This window comes from Felis catus, chromosome C1 (genome assembly GCF_018350175.1).
Source record: "Felis catus isolate Fca126 chromosome C1, F.catus_Fca126_mat1.0, whole genome shotgun sequence".
NCBI classification, from domain to species: Eukaryota; Metazoa; Chordata; class Mammalia; order Carnivora; family Felidae; genus Felis; species Felis catus.
In genome coordinates, this window is record NC_058375.1 from 117,584,789 (window position 1) to 117,601,128 (window position 16,340).

Here is a 16,340-nt window from a genome sequence, read left to right on the forward strand (position 1 = left end):
ATGTGAACATATAGAGACATGTGTGTTCTTGGTTAGGAAGATTCAACCCTTGAAGAAGATACTTCTTCCGAAGCGAATGTATAAAATATTGCAATCCACATAAAAGTACTGTCTTTTCTTGGGGCAGAGGGAAAAAACCGGGCTAGCAAAGTTAGCAATTATAAAGTTCATTTGGATGGAGAAAGAACAAAGAAGGGCCAGGGGAAAGCCCCGAAAAAGAAAAGCAAAACATTGCTTTAATATCTGCCCCATCAGATATTAAAACATAAAGCCTCTCTAACTAAGACGATTTGGTATTGATGAATGAATAAAAAGATGGACCCGTGGAATGGAATACAAAATCCAGAACTAGACCTCGCTGGGCATGGAAATTTCAATTTTGATAAAAGGTGACATGGTGAGTGAGGGGTGAGAGATACACTTGTTAATAAGTTGCAGTGGGCTGACTAGAAATTAACACTGGAGCAAGGTACCAGTTTTCACCTGCCGCACCCAACAGGACCCCAAAACTGGACAGCACGCTCTGACTGTATGAAAAACAGTCACTCTCATACATTCCTGGTGGGAACGCAAAATGGACAGCCCCAGTGGAGGGAGATTTGGAATACCTAGCAAAATCGCATATACATTGGCCCCTTTGACCTGCCCATCTCACTTCCGGGTATCTATCCCAGACACAATTCAAAAAGGCTTGTGCAGGAGACTAATAACAGCAGCACTATTTATAAAAAAAAAAAAAAAAAAAAAAAAGACTGGAAACTACCCAAATATCTTCATGTCAGGTGAGATTGAATGAACTAAAGCACATAGTCCTAAAAAAATAGAAACTCTAAGAAGGAACAGGGAGGGGCGCCTGGGTGGTTCAGTCAGTTAAGCGTCCGACTCTTGATTTTGGCTCAGGTCATGATCTCACGGTTGGTGAGATCAAAACCCACATGGAGTTTTGCACTGACAGTGCAGAGCCTGCTTGGGATTCTCTATCCCTCTCTCTGCCTTTCCCCCACTTGTGTGCAGGCGCATATTTTCTATCTCCCTCTCGAAATAAATAAGTAAACATTTAAAACAGAAGGAATGAGGCAGGGGTGCCTGGTGGTTCCATCAGTGGAGCGTCCAAATTTGGCTCAGGTCACGATCTCCAGCAGTTCCAGCCTTGAATTAGGCTCACTGCTGCCAGTGTAGAACCCACTTCGGGTCCTGTGTCCACCTCTCTCTCGGCCCCTTCCCCACTCACTCTCTCACACACACACATACATACATAAAATGAAGGAATGAGGCATATTTCTGAAGCTATTCTATACATTCTTACGGGAAGGAAATTTTGTGAGACAAACTGTATATGGTCTAATATTATTGATCTTAAAAAGAGTGAGACACTGTATGTGTGGCCAGATACATACATAAGAATTGTTTATATTGTTAAGTTGTTAAACCATAACAATGTTTTAAAATTACCGAGCAGGAGAAAGAGGGAATAAGACAGAGGGGAGAAAGATGAAAGCTAGACTTCCTTTAACACACCTTGGGTTTTTAGACTTGACATTGGAGCCATGAAAATATATTACATTATAACAGAACAAGAATTCCTCTTCAAAAAGTAATCCCCATAATTAAAAGATGAAACAAATGAAGATAAATGTGTGTCCAGTTAGTAGATACAAAGAGACGGAATATTCCACACAACCTGAAAGCAATAAATTGCACAACCAGGGATATACCTTTAGGGATACGTATAGGACAAACAGAGCTGAGGGGGAAAAACACATAGTTTTCAGTAATTATATTGTGGGTAGAGTGTTGATATTGGTCTGAGATACTGCATATATAGCAAGAAATAATGCAAGTGAGTAATCCTGTTAGCGTTGTTGACTACTGACAATGCTCAGTATGGGAGAGAGGAGATACAGGTGTAATATTAATAAGGTTAAGTAAGGGGCGCCTGGGTGGCTCAGTCGGTTAAGCGTCCGACTTCGGCTCAGGTCACGATCCCGCGGTCCGTGAGTTCGAGCCCCGCGTCAGGCTCTGGGCTGATGGCTCAGAGCCTGGAGCCTGTTTCCGATTCTGTGTCTCCCTCTCTCTGACCCTCCCCCATTCATGCTCTGTCTCTCTCTGTCTCAAAAATAAATAAAACGTTAAAAAAAATAATAAGGTTAAGTAAAATCTGGGACACCTGGGTGGTTCATTCAGTTAAGCATCTGACTCTTGATCTCAGCTCAGGTCTTGAACTCAAGATCGTGAGTTCAAGCCCCACACTGGGTTCAGTGCTGACCGTGAAGCCTACTTAAAAAATAAAATAAGGGGCGCCTGGGTGGCGCAGTCAGTTAAGTGTCCGACTTCAGCCAGGTCACGATCTCGTGGTCCGGGAGTTCGAGCCCCGCGTCAGGCTCTGGGCTGATGGCTCGGAGCCTGGAGCCTGTTTCCGATTCTGTGTCTCCCTCTCTCTCTGCCCCTCCCCCATTCATGCTCTGTCTCTCTCTGTCCCAAAAACAAATAAACGTTGAAAAAAAAAATTTAAAAAATAAATAAATAAAATAAAATAATAAGGTTAAGTAAAATCTGTGGTTGTGAATTTGAGTTGGAAATATTATGAATTCATGAACTATCGTTATGAATTCATATGAGAATTTGGTTTATAATGTAAATTCTTTCTTTTTTTTTTTATTAAATTTTTTTTTCAACGTTTATTTATTTTTGGGCCAGAGAGAGACAGAGCATGAACGGGGGAAGGGCAGAGAGAGAGGGAGACACAGAATCGGAAACAGGCTCCAGGCTCTGAGCCATCAGCCCAGAGCCCGACGCGGGGCTCGAACTCACGGACCGCGAGATCGTGGCCTGAGCTGAAGTCGGACGCTTAACCGACTGCACCACCCAGGTGCCCGTTTCTTTTTTTTTTAAATCATATGTTCTAGCGATGTCCATTGGAAAGTCCGAAAAGCAGTGACCGATCCAATAGCAATGAGCAGCCCAAAGGACCAGAATTTGATTTCTAAATACCATTTCCCACCATAAAGAACCAGAGAAACGGAGGAACGGTGGATTCCAGGTGTTGGGAAGAAAGTGTCTGTGAGGCACCATAAGAAGAGGAAACATATTGTTATACCAGAAAGCAAGGCAGCTGTCGAAGCCGCTTAAGGTTGTGTCAAAGCACTCAGAACCAAATAAAGAAGCTTCCTGTCCAAATAGGTGACCTTCAAGTTTCAATAACAATAACAGCATGGGACACCTGGGTGGCTCAGTAGGTTAAGTGTCTGACTCTTCTTCTTCTTCCTCTTCTTTTTTTTAAGTTTATTTATCTATTTTGAAAGCAAGAGAAAGCGCAAGTCAGGGAGGGGCAGACAGAGGGAGAGAGAGAGAATCACAAGCAGGCTCCAAGCTGTCAGCGCAGAGCCCGACGTGGGGCTCGAACTCACAAACCGTGCGATCATGACCTGAGCCGAAGTCAGACCTTAACCGACGGAGCCACCCAGGCGCCCCAAGCTTCTGACTCTTAATGTTGGCTCAGGTCATGATCGCACGGTTTGTGAGTTGGAGCCCCCCCATCGGGCTCTGTGCTGACAGCTGATAGCTCAAAGCCTGCTTGGGATTCTGTCTCCTTCTCTCTCTCAGCCCCTCCCCGGTTTACTCTCTCTCTCTCTCTCCCTCAAAATAAATAAACATAAACTTGAAAAAAGAACAACAACAACAATGGGTTAAAACACATCAAATAAGTCTAAATCCATGCACATGTAAATACACTTGAAAGAAAGCCCACCTCTTTGGTTTCCTTGAACCTGTGCTGTCCATTATAGTGGCCACTAGCCATCCAGGGCACTGAACACTTCAAATGTGGTCAGTCCAACCGAGGAACTAACGTCTAAGCTTTATTTAGTTTTAAGTTTAAAATCTGATACTCAATTCAGCTATAGGAAAACTTTTTTAAGTGTGTTTGGAACAACTTAGGTATGTGAGTCGACACTTTCCACTATAAGTGTAAAATCCAATCCCAGGTCAAGCATTGTGGATGAAAATGTAACACCTTCTCTCCAAATAAGTAAACAAACATTTTAAAAAGTTACAGCACAGGGGCGCCTGGGTGGCTCAGTCAGTTAAGCGTCTGGCTCTTGATTTCGGCTCAGGTCATGATCTCGTGGTTGTGAGATCGAGCCCTGCATCAGGCTCCGTGATAAGCGTGGAGCCTGCTTGGAATTCTCTCTCTCTCTCTCTGGTCCTCACCTGCTCTCTCTCTGTCTCTTTCAAAATAAATAAAAACATTAAAAAAATAAAAGTTACAGCACAGAGTATTGTAAGAACCTGCAGGAATGCATATGCTGAATTGCACCCTACAACTCTTTAGGAGGGGCAAAGCTGGGGAGTTGGGACCAGAAGACAGAACACACGTCTGGGACAATGCTGTCAGCTTCTGCAAACAAGGAAAAGGTGGATGCCGATGCTAACCGACCTGGTGGAAAGTCTGGTTCACGGACAGGATGGAGAGATGGTGACAGAGTTCTCGTGCCTGGTGGAGGGCAGGAACAGAGAGACGGCTGGTGGGTTTGGGGCTGGGGGTGCTTCAACGACGGTAGGTGGGGAGAGCTGGGCAGGAGTCGCCACCCCGGGAGCCCGGGGGAGTGCCGCCCACTGTCCTCAGCCCTGCCTGACTCTGCAGCTTTGTTAGCTGCACAAAGTTTCTAGTAACTAGGCACAAAGCGTGTCTAGTGACGCAAAGACAGAGCAAGCCTGGTGATCACACCTCACCCCTGGGAGTGACACAGAGGCACCTAATGCTGGAGACACAGAATCAAGAGCTGGAAAGAGAAGAGATTGCCCCGAAGAATGAGAGAAAAATTGGCAAAATGTATCTAAGATCTTGAGCTTCCGAAACCCATCTACTTTGTTAAGTTTATTTTTTCTAAAGTTTATTTATTGGTCTTGGTAATCTCTAGCTTAGCAGCAATGTTTGTGGAAGAGGGCGAAACAAAAGAAAAGTCTGAGGGTGCTCAATTCAGCCCGGACTTTTATTTTTTTTTTAATTAAAAAAAATTTTTTTTAATATGTATTTATTTTTGAGAGAGAGAGACAGAGTATGAGTTGGGGCGGGGGGTGGGGCACAGAGAGGGAGACACAGAATCTGAAGCGGGCTCCAGGGTCTGAGCTGTCAGCACAGAGCCCGACGCAGGGCTTGAACCCACGAATTCGAGATCATGACCTGAGCTGAAGTTGGATGCTTGACCGGCTGAGCCACCCAGGGGCCCCTCAGCCCGGACTTTTGAATGCTGCAAAAGCTGATGGCTGTGGTCCAGAGCTGTGGCCCCGAACCTTTGTTACCATGGTCCCACCATGGTGTTCTCCATGATTGCAGATCACCTATGCTCTTGGTCACCCTTAGGTCAACTCAATTCCTCACAATGGAAAGTCTGCATAAATAAGACCAGTATGCTTGTCATAAACACAGGGCATGCAAACATAAATGCGGAGCCGCCGACTATAAAACATCTCTGCCTGTGCGCATCTCTGCCTCATCTCCCAAGTCACCAGGGGCCTTGCACTCAGCAAGGGGCTGCATCCCAAGAATAAAGCAACAAACTAGAGAGTGTCCCAAGATTGACCTGGAAGCGAAAGGCCCCAACCCCTGACCCGTGGCCAATAGTTGAAGGAACTGGAGACGTTTGGCCTGGAATAGAAAGACTCACGGGACATCAGGAATGCGTCTAAGTATCTGATGGGCTGCTGTCACACGTTCAGTGCGGTCCCGGAGGGCAGGGCTGACGGTGACCGTGTGGGGGTGAGCTTTCCCTCCATTGGGGAGGCTCTCAGCCACCTTCCAGGTAGGTCTCTGCTCTTGAGCAGATCATTTGGCTAACAGAAGTCACTCCCTTCACCCTTCCAGAGCTAACACTCTTCATTAGGAGAACCAGGGAAATTGGACTGCCCTTGTGCAGAGCTAAATGGGCAACCTGTTCTCCCTGCCCCTGTCCCTCTTTGTGGGCACATTCAGGCTCCAGCTCTCCACCGTTCCTCCTCTGGGTGGCTTTGATAGAGAGACGAGGTGGTGTTGAGGGGAGAACACTGGGTGGGGGGTCAACTGAATTCTACTGCCAATTCCCTCCGTGATCAGAGAAGCCCCCACTCTTCCAAGCCTCAGTGTTGTCATCTGCAACACCATGAATGGATTGGGCTGGTTCACAGGTCACTGGCTGAACCTGGGCCACAGATGGGGTTTGCTTGGCCTGGACACTTTAAACAGGTGTTTTCTACTTTTAATTTCTGGGCAACACTTAAAAATGAGGGTATTCGACATGATATGATATGATATGATATGATATGATATCGTGCAATATGTGTAAGGAGATTCCTGCATTCCCCTGAAAAATCTAGAAGTTTTAGCAACTCTACGCCAGCCTCTTTCACATGACACTGAGCTGACACAAAGAGGCATGCACCCTTTAGAAGAGGCCACCGTCCCCAGCTGCCCCTGTCACTGCCCTGACAGCCTGTGGATGGGGTGATCATACGATTTATCCCCCAAACGGGGACCAGAGTGAAAGGGAGCATTTTCTGTAATGACGGCAGGACAACGGGTGGAATAGGAACTGTCACAGAAGAACTGAGACATGCTGTCGCCCTCCATGTGGGGCATAAGAAGTTTAGAGTGCGTTCATGCTCTTAGATGCAACAGTACCTCTAGGGAATGTATCTGGAATCTGGGGAATGCTTTATGCAAAAGATGTCCATCAAAATGGGTTTATTTATTTCAATTCAATTCAAATAATTTATTTCAATGTGGCAAAGATATATCTAATATAATGCTGTAAGAAAAAAGCAAAATGTAATTTTATTTGTGTAGTATGATTATAATGCTAGTCTTTAAACTCAACTGATGCAGGAGCGCCTGGGTGGCTCAGTGGCTCAGTCGGTTAAGCATCCAGCTTCAGCTCAAGTCGTGATCTCGCGGTCCGTGAGTTCAAGCCCAGTGTCGGGCTCTGTGCTGACAGCTCGGAGCCTGGAACCTGCTTCCGATTCTGTGTCTCCCTCTCTCTCTCTGCCCCTCCCCCACTCATGCTCTGTCTCTTTCTCTCCCTCTCTGTCTCAAAAATAAATAAACCTTTTAAAAAATAAAGAAAAAACATGTTACCAGTGACTTTTCGGGGGTGTGGGGGGGGGGGTGGCTGAGGCTTTTTCTTCTTGTATCTTTTTTGTATCTTCCAAAACTTTCTTAAATGTTCATGTAGCTCTTTCCTAATGGGAAAAATAACCATTTGCGGGATTGCAACAGGCAGTCTGGCCAAGGGCAGGGAGCCTCCTGTGGGCAGAGCCTGGGTGCAGTAGCAGAGTGGAGGCCGTCCTGTGCTGAGTTCTGTGATGTCTCCCCTGGGGCCGCGCGAAGCTGCTTGGCAAGGCTGGCGATCGTCTCTGTCCTGGTCCCCTTGAAAGTGAGCAGGGCACGGAGGAGAGGGGCAGATACAGGCTTCCAGCTACGGAACGAAGAAGTCACGAATAAAAGGCGCAGCACAGGGAATACAGTCCGTGATACTGTAGTAAGGTTGTATGGGGACAGATGGCGGCTGCACTACGGTGAGCACAGCCGAATGTATAGAGAAGTCGAGTCGCGTGCCGTACACCTGAAACGAATGTCACATCGTGCGCCACCTATACTGAAATTTAAAAAACTACAGAAAGAAAAAGAAAAAAGAAAGAAACCGAGCAGGGCGGAGCAGTAGGCCGAATAATGGCCCCCAACGATGGCCCCGCCTTAATCCTTTGAACCTGTGATTATGTCACCTCACAGGGCAAAAGAGACTTTGCAGATGTGATTAAGTCAAGGACCTTGAGATGGGGAGATTATCCTGGATTATCCGAGTGGGCCCAACCTAATCACATGAGTCCTTAAAAGTGGAAGACGAAGCTGAGTGGGTCAAAGAGATGTGCCTGGGGAGGATGCCGCGGGCCACTGGCGGCTATGAAGACAGAGGAAGGGGCCGTGAGGAGGGTGATGGCCTCTAGAAGCTAGAAACTGCTCTCAGTTGGTCCTGAAATCACATGGAACTAAATTCTTCCAAGAGCCTAAGTGAGGAGAGAGCAGATCCTCTCCCAGAGCCTCCGGAACAGGACACAGCCTTGTTGACACCTTGATTTTAGTCTGGCGAGACCCGCACTAGACTTCTGACCTACACAGTGGTAAGATAGTACATTTGTGTCATTTTTAACTCTTTAACGTTGTGACGATTTGTTATGGCAGCAGTAGAAAACACATTCAGGCAAGAGCAGAGCGTTGGCTGCGGTGGGGACATGGTGGCCAGGCCCAGCCCTACTGTGAGGTGTCCCTGTGTCCTTGGTGAGCGCTTGGTTCTTGGGTTCCTTCTTCCATAGGGGACAGTGGCGATCTCTAACCCCTTCCAGCTCTGAACCTCTGCTCAGCGTGTGTACTTTACTGGCCCTGAATTTTGGAGAGGGAAGGGCTTTCTCCCCCACTGTGAAGTACAGGATCCCATGGAAATTCCTCAAAAGATTGAAACTAGGGCTGCCACATGATCCAGCAATCCCACTTCTGGGTATATATCTGAAGGAAAGAAAATCACTACCTGGAAAAAAATACCTGCCCTCCCGTGTTCACAGCAGCATTATTTGTGATAGCCAAAACACAGAAACAACCTAAGTATACATTGATGGATGATGGAATAAGCCCACGTGAGATATATATATATATATATATATATATATATATATATATATATATAAAGAGAGAGATAGGTAGATACAGATATAGATAAATATATAGCCATAGATATATAGATATAGACAGATAAATAATGGAATATCATTCAGCCTTAAAAAAGAAGGAAATCCTTGGGGCGCCTGGGTGGCGCAGTCGGTTAAGCGTCCGACTTCAGCCAGGTCACGATCTCGCGGTCCGTGAGTTCGAGCCCCGCGTCGGGCTCTGGGCTGATGGCTCAGAGCCTGGAGCTTGTTTCCGATTCTGTGTCTCCCTCTCTCTCTGCCCCTCCCCCGTTCATGCTCTGTCTCTCTCTGTCCCAAAAATAAATAAACGTTGAAAAAAAAAATTTTTTAAAAGAAGGAAATCCTGACATGAGCAACAACACGGATGGACCTTGAAGGTATTATACTAAGGGAAAGAAGTCAGACATAAAAAGACAAATACTCTAAAAGCTCACCTAAGTGTGGAATCTAAAAATCAAACTCATAGAAAGAGAGCAGGTTGGTGGCTGTCAGAGGTGAGGGGTTGGGGGGCTGGGTGACGTGGGTGACGGTGGTCCAAAGATAAAACTTGGGGTTCTCGGTCCTGAGGATGTAACTACAGCATGGTGATGGGAGTTAACAATTCTGCATTAGGTATTTGAAAGTTGGTAAGAGAGTGGGTCCGAAAAGCTCTGATCACGGTAACTAAGTGAGGTGATGCACGTTAACTACACTCACTGTGGGGATCATTTCACATATGTGCAAGTATCACCGTGTTGTGTGCCTTAAACTAATACGATGCTATATATCAAATATACCTAATATACCTCCATAAAACTGGAAAAATAAAACTACGCTAAATAAATAATTAAGGAGCACAGGGCCCCTCTCCTCCTTCACCAGAGGGGCTGCTGGAGGTGGAGGTGAGGGCCACGGAGTATTCAGGGGAATGAGCCCAAGGTCTTGCTGTCACACAGCTGCCTGTCGGAGCTTTAAGTTTGCTGCACCTGCCCTAGAGGTCAGCCTTTGCTCCCAGATGCTCCCAGACTGCCCCACAATTAGCTGGCAGCCTTGAACGTGGAGGGGGCAGGGGGAGGGACAAGTAGAAGCTTGGGAAGAGCAAAGAAATCCTGAATCCCTCCTGCCCCCATCGTGCCCTCTTCTCAGACTCTCTGCCCGGAGACCCAGTGCAAGGGTGGGCCTGGGGTGGGTCTGGGAGGTGCAGTGGCTTCCTGCGGGGGGCACCTTCAGGGCCTCCCTGGCCAGGCCGCTGCTGCTCTGCCCTGTTCTCTTCTGCAGCACCAAGGCTGGCGGCCTCCCACCCCGGCGCTTTGATGGAGCGCAGACAGGCCCTGGGGTGCTCCCTGTCTGTTCCTGTCGCTGGGTCTGGGCCAAGGTGGAATGTGGGAGGCCTGCGCGGTTTGGGGCTCCCCACCCTGCCCAAGCCGAGCAGCTCATTCTGGGGTGGCTCGTGCGGGAGCTTGAGCCCCTTCCCCAGAGCAAAGTCCCCTCAAAAGCTCAGAGCCCTACTTGGGCAAGCGCCGCTCTGAGCCTCAGTTTCCCCATCTGTCAAACAGAGAGAGTAAATAGTACTTACGTCAGAGGGTGATTATGATGATAAAATCAGAACTTTTCTAATGAGCCCTTGATGTCTGTCAGTGCCTGGCATGTCATAAGCGAGTGTTCGATAAGTCTTAACTGTTGGTTTTTAATTACCGCATTAATAAAATCATTATGAGATCATTGTAAGGACTAGAGCAATTCACTTCTCTCCCAGGGCCCCTGTTCCACATCTGGGACGGATAGGTTGGACTGGACGATCTCTGGAGTGCTGCCTTCTCTGAGACCTTGAGTTGCCTCAGTTTCCCCACCTCTGCCTAGTCTGGGGGGCATATGTCAAGCACAGGCTGATGCCGAGACAGAGCCTTGCTGAGAATGCAGCACCCAGGGGGCCTGGTCCACTGCCTGCCGCCTGGGGGGCCTTGTCTGGAAGTTGGGACTGGCAGGATTTTAGCCCCTCCCATGCCTGCCCCCGCCTGTCTGCTCATGGCACCCTGCAGGCTTGGCCAGGATGGCAGACGAGGAACGGGGAAGTCTGGGGAGCCGTGGTCATGCTAACCTGAAGATCGGGGCCTGATGCAGCCGCGTTCATCTTCTGCAAAGTTCCAACACTCCCGTGGCTGGACTCCACCACCCTGTCCTGTACCACGGGGTGCCCTGGGCATGTAGGACCCCTCAAGAAACTTGAGCACCAGTTCCGGCCGTAGTAGAGTGAGTTCTTATCAGATCTGGACGGGGCTGGTGAGGACCAAGAAGACCCATCATCACTGAAGTCCAGTGTGATGGCCCAGACTGCCAACTCGTGTTCACAGACGGAAGTGACCAGGAAGGCTTTGCCTGCACCCTTTCTGTTTGTGCACTGCAGCCTGAGCCTGACTGCCAGCTGCCAGCACCTCTGTCTTTTGGCCTCAGGGTCTGTCTGGACACTGGGACTCCCAGGGAATTATGGTGCACAAGTTCCCCAATGCCCACGCCCCTTGGGTTCCTCTCCGAGCTCCCCGTGGGATTCCAATGGTCCACCGTGGAGGCCTGCTAGATAATACACCCTGTACTGGCTTCCTTTCCGCCCTGTCTCACTTCTCCGCCCCTGTTATGAGCTGAACTGTGTCCCCCCAAATGTCGGATGTTGAAGTCTTAACCCCTAGTACGTCAGAATGGGACCTTATTCGGAAATAGGGTCGCTGCAGATGTAATTTGTTAAGGCAAGGCCAGTAGGGTGGGCTCTACTCCAGGATGACTGTGACTTTATTAAAAGGGGGGAATTTGGACACAGACACAAGCACACAAGGAGGACAATGGTTGAAGATGAAGACAGAGGTCAAAGTGATGCTTCCGCAAGCCAGAGAATGCCGCATATGGCCAGCAAAGCGCCAGAAGCTGGCCCTCAGAAGGAACCAGCCTTGCCCACACCTTCATCTTGGACTTCTGGCCTCCGGAACCGTGAGACGATACATTTCCGTTGTTTAAGCCCCCCAGTCTGTGCTACTCTTATGGCACCCCTGACAACAGATTCTTCCCCATGGTGGTATGTTCTAGAATTGCCAAATGAAGTATTTGTGCTTCAGTCTTTGTCCAACGTCAGGGACCCAAGCCTGACAGGGGAACGGAGGGCAGGCTGGTCTCAAGAGAGAGCACATTAAAACGGCCGCAGGAGGGGCGCCTGGGTGGCTCAGCGGGTTGAGCGTCCGACTTCGGCTGAGGTCATGATCTCACGGTCCGTGAGTTCGAGCCCCGCGTCGGGCTCTGTGCTGACAGCTCAGAGCCTGGAGCCTGTTTCAGATTCTGTGTCTCCCTCTCTCTGACCCTCCCCCATTCATGCTCTGTCTCTCTCTATCTCAAAAATAAATAAACGTTAAAAAAAATTTTTTTTTTAAATAAAACGACCGCAGGAACTTGGGGGGCAGGGGCAGATTGAAGGCCCCGCCCACTCTCCAAACCAGGATCTGGAAATGTGCAGGCAGATTCTGTGTGTTGTCAGATACGGGACATCAGGATGGGAAATCGGCGCAACCGGCAAAGCCATTGTCCCTTGGAAACCTTCCTTTACCTACTCTCTGCCCCTGGCTGATGGCGAGAGGGCTGGGTGGCCCCCACACCCTCACGGGGGCGGGAGTAGGTTCTGGTGGTTTGCACGTGTGACGCAGGAACTCACACAAACTTCCTGCAAAGAGAGCTCCCTTCTTGCTCAAGAGAAGGGGTGAGTGGACAACATGCCAGCCCCAAACAGGATCTCTAGAAGTATTACTGTTTAATAAAGCCCGTGACTCGGGGTGCCTGGGTGGCGCAGTCGGTTAAGCGTCCGACTTCAGCCAGGTCACGATCTCGCGGTCCGTGAGTTCGAGCCCCGCGTCGGGCTCTGTGCTGACAGCTCAGAGCCTGGAGCCTGTTTCAGATTCTGTCTCCCTCTCTCTCTGACCCTCCCCCGTTCATGTTCTGTCTCTCCCTGTCTCAAAAATAAATAAACATTAAAAAAAAATTCAAAAAAAAATTCAGTGTTAATTTGGGGGCACTAAGTGTTCATCAAGAGGGGAATAATTAAGTGGACAAGAGTTCATCCTCCTGACTTGGCCACGGTCCTAGCTCATCCTGCTCCCTGCATCCTGGACCCTCCTCCCTTCTCCTGGCCGGATCCCGTGGCTCCGTTTATTGGCATATGTGATGTGACTGTCCAGGTTGGGTATCGAGGGCTGATGACCCGAGAAAGAACAAGGTCGGTGTTGGGGCGTGGAGGCTTATCTGTGCCAAACCTACGTCCCCTTAATGCAGGCCTCAGTTTCCAACTCCTCAAAACGGGCATGTCACTGGTAGGGACAGGACATTGCAAAGCTCTGGGTGCAGCTGTTGGGAGGGACTTTTCTCTGCGATCCTGCTGGCTTGAGTCTTAGAGGGTGAGGCTGGGGAGGTCCCTGAGGGTGGAGTGCTCGTGGGAGGGCAGGGTGCAGGGGCGCTGTGGGGGCCAGGGCAGGCTTGGGGCTAAATGGGCAGGCTGTGGGTGCTGCAGACTAGGAAGGATTCCTGGTAGTTTGGGTGTAACTTGAAATTCTGCCATTTTCCATCTTATCTCATCATCAGAAGGAAATCAGACGACAGAGTGTGAGCTCATTCTAATAGAAGTAATTTTTTGCCCTCTGGTTCCTATCAATTAAATCCTCTTTTCTGTTGATCACCTTCAGAGACTCTCTGAAAGGCCTTTCTGGGCTGAATGGCACAGAGCTAATTAGGCCAGTAAGTACACGTCAAGCGCTGTCCCTGCAGGGGCCACAGAACAGCTGCTCAGCCTGGGGCACCACTCGGCTTGGATTTGAAGCCCCGCCCTGCTATTAACCACCTGTGTCACTGTGCTTGACAGTCTGAGCTTTAACTTTCCCATCTATAAAATGGGAACGATACCAGTGCCGACCCACGTATCCAATATCTACTAGACGTCACTCCTTGGGGATGTAGACGAATCTCAGATCCACGCTGCCCCCAAACTGAACTCGACACCTTTCTTCCCCACCCTGCTCCTCCGTCAGCATTCTCCAACCTCAGTGAGTGGCTCGCCACCAGCCAAACCCCACACCTGGATGCCTAAGGCAGAAAGTTGTAAACTGAATTCGAGTGTCACTTCCTCCAGGAAGTCTTCTTTGATCACTTTCATCCCCTTGTGGGTTAGATATCCCTCCAACAGACTTCCATGCCGTCATGTGCGTGTCTCTTTGACATACTTACGTTTTACTCATCTCTTGGTGTATCTCTCTCACTAGATGGTGAGGCCCTTGAGGGCAGGGACATCTTAATCCTCGTAGAATCCCCAAGACGGAGTGTAGGACCTGCTTGCAATAGTCTGTGAGAGTCCAGATCTCTGTTATCTCCATCATGCACACTCCCTCCTGCCTCAAATAAACAGATAATTTATTTGAAAGCCTTGCTTCATGTGTATCTGTTTTTGAGAGAGAGGGTGAGCACAAGCGAGGGAGGGGCAGAGAGAGAGAGAGACACAGAATCCGAAGCAGGCTCCAGGCTCTGAGCCCTCAGCCCAGAGCCCGACATGGGGCTCGAAACCACGAACCGTGAGATCATGACCTGAGCTGAAGTCGGACGCTCAATCGACTGAGCCACCCAGGCACCCCTTAAGTTCATTTATTTATTTTGAGAAAGAGAGAGAGGAGAGAGAGAAAATGTGTGCAAGCGGGAGAGGGGCAGAGAGAGAGAATCCCAAACAGGCTCTGCACTGTCAGCTGGGAGCCTGACTGGGGGCTCGATCTCAGGAACCACGAGACAAAAGCAAGAGTCAGACGCTTAATCGACTGAGCCACCGGGGAGCCCCATCAATCTGTTCTTTATAGCTAACAGTTTGTTTCTTGGCTTGTTTCTCTCTCTATTTTTTTCCTTTCCTTGTTGTTTTTTTTTTTTTCCGTTTGTCTCTTAAATTCCACATATGAGTGAAATCATATGGTATTTGTCTTTTTCTGACTGACTCATTTCACGTCGCACTGTGCACTCTAGCTCCAGCCATGTCCTTGCAATCGTGTGTTTTTCTTTTCTTCTTGCACTACGTCTAATTGATTCCCAAGTCCTTCAGCCTTTTCCTCCCAAGCTCGGCTCCCGCGTCAGCCCCCTCAGGGTCCCCCGCCCCGTGCAGCCCCCCGGCCCATGGCATCAGTGCAAAAGTTGGTTACTCCGTAATCACACTCCTTTCCTGCCATGGGAAATGTTCACGGCCCTCTCGAAGGACCGGACCGGGGCTCCTTAGAGGGCACCGGCCCCATTTACAATCCCCTTGCCTGCCCTCTTCGCCTCACCGGGGCGCTCAGCTCAAGAATCTGTTGTATTGTTCCCCCAGAGGCCCGCCTGCCAGTCCCCTGCTGTACGGATCCAGGCAGGGCCTGTGGTTTTGCATCTTTCTCCAACACAGGACCGAGGCCCTCGCACCTAATACCTAGTAGGTCTTCAGCCCATGTTTGGTCTCTTTCCCGTGGCTCTTCTCTTAACTTGTAGGCCTACTCAGCACAGGGCCTGTGATTTTAGTAAGTCACTTAGGCTCTGTCCTTGGCGTGCTCATGAATCACGCTGGCGAGTGGCCCTTCTGGGGCTGACACATTAGAGGCACTTTTTATCCATTTTACTGCTGCCATCTGTGTGCGGGAGTGATGAGAATAGCCAGCGCGGACCCATCATTTCCAGGCTGTTTGCGGGTGCCTGTAGTACTCCCCTAAGCCATCTCCCCCTGGTCCTTTGCACAGGAGACCAGCCTCTCAGGTATGCTGTGCCTTCCCCCAGAGGGAGCCTCAGGTGGGCGGGGAATAGAACCTCAAAGAGACAAAGGAGCCTGCAGAGAGTTTCTCCCCACCCTTCACTTTGGGCCCCCAATGTGTTTCCTCTTCCTGGACATGTGTATATCAAGCCCTATTTTGCAATTGCCTCCCAGTTTCCGTTTGCTTGTTTATTTATTTATTTACTTATTTTTGAGAGAGACAGAGAGAGAGAGAGAGAGCAAGGAACGGGTGGAGAGAGGGAAACAGAATCCGAAGCAGGTTCCAGGCTCTGTGCCGACAGCTCAGAGCCTCATGCTGGCTGGGCTCGAAATCACAAACCTCGAGATCATGATCTTGAGCTCAAGTCAGACGAGACGCTTAACCGACTGAGCCATCCAGGCGCCCCAAAAGATCTTATTTTTGAGTAATCTCTGCACCCAGCGTGGGGCTTGAACTCACAACCCCAAGATCAAGAGCTGAGTGCTCTACCAACTGAGCCAGCCAGGTGCCCCTACGGTTTCGTTCTTTTTATTTTAAGTTTATTTATTTTGAGAGACAGAGAGTGTGAGGAGGGGGAGAGAGAGAGGGAGAGAAGGAGAATCCCAATCAGGCTCCGCACTATCAGCGTAGAGCCCAGTGTGGGGCTCAAGCTCATGAACTGTGAGATCGTGACCTGAGCTGAAGCCAAGAGCAGGTTGCTTGATTGAGCCGCCCAGGTGCCCTTCAGTTTCTTAAAAACATAAAACAGGGCTGCCTGGGGGGCTCAGTCGGTTAAGCGGTTAAGCATCTGACTTCAACTCAGGTCATGATCTTGCAGTTCATGGGTTCGAACCCCGCATCAGGTTCTGTGCCGACAGCTCAGAGCCTGGAACC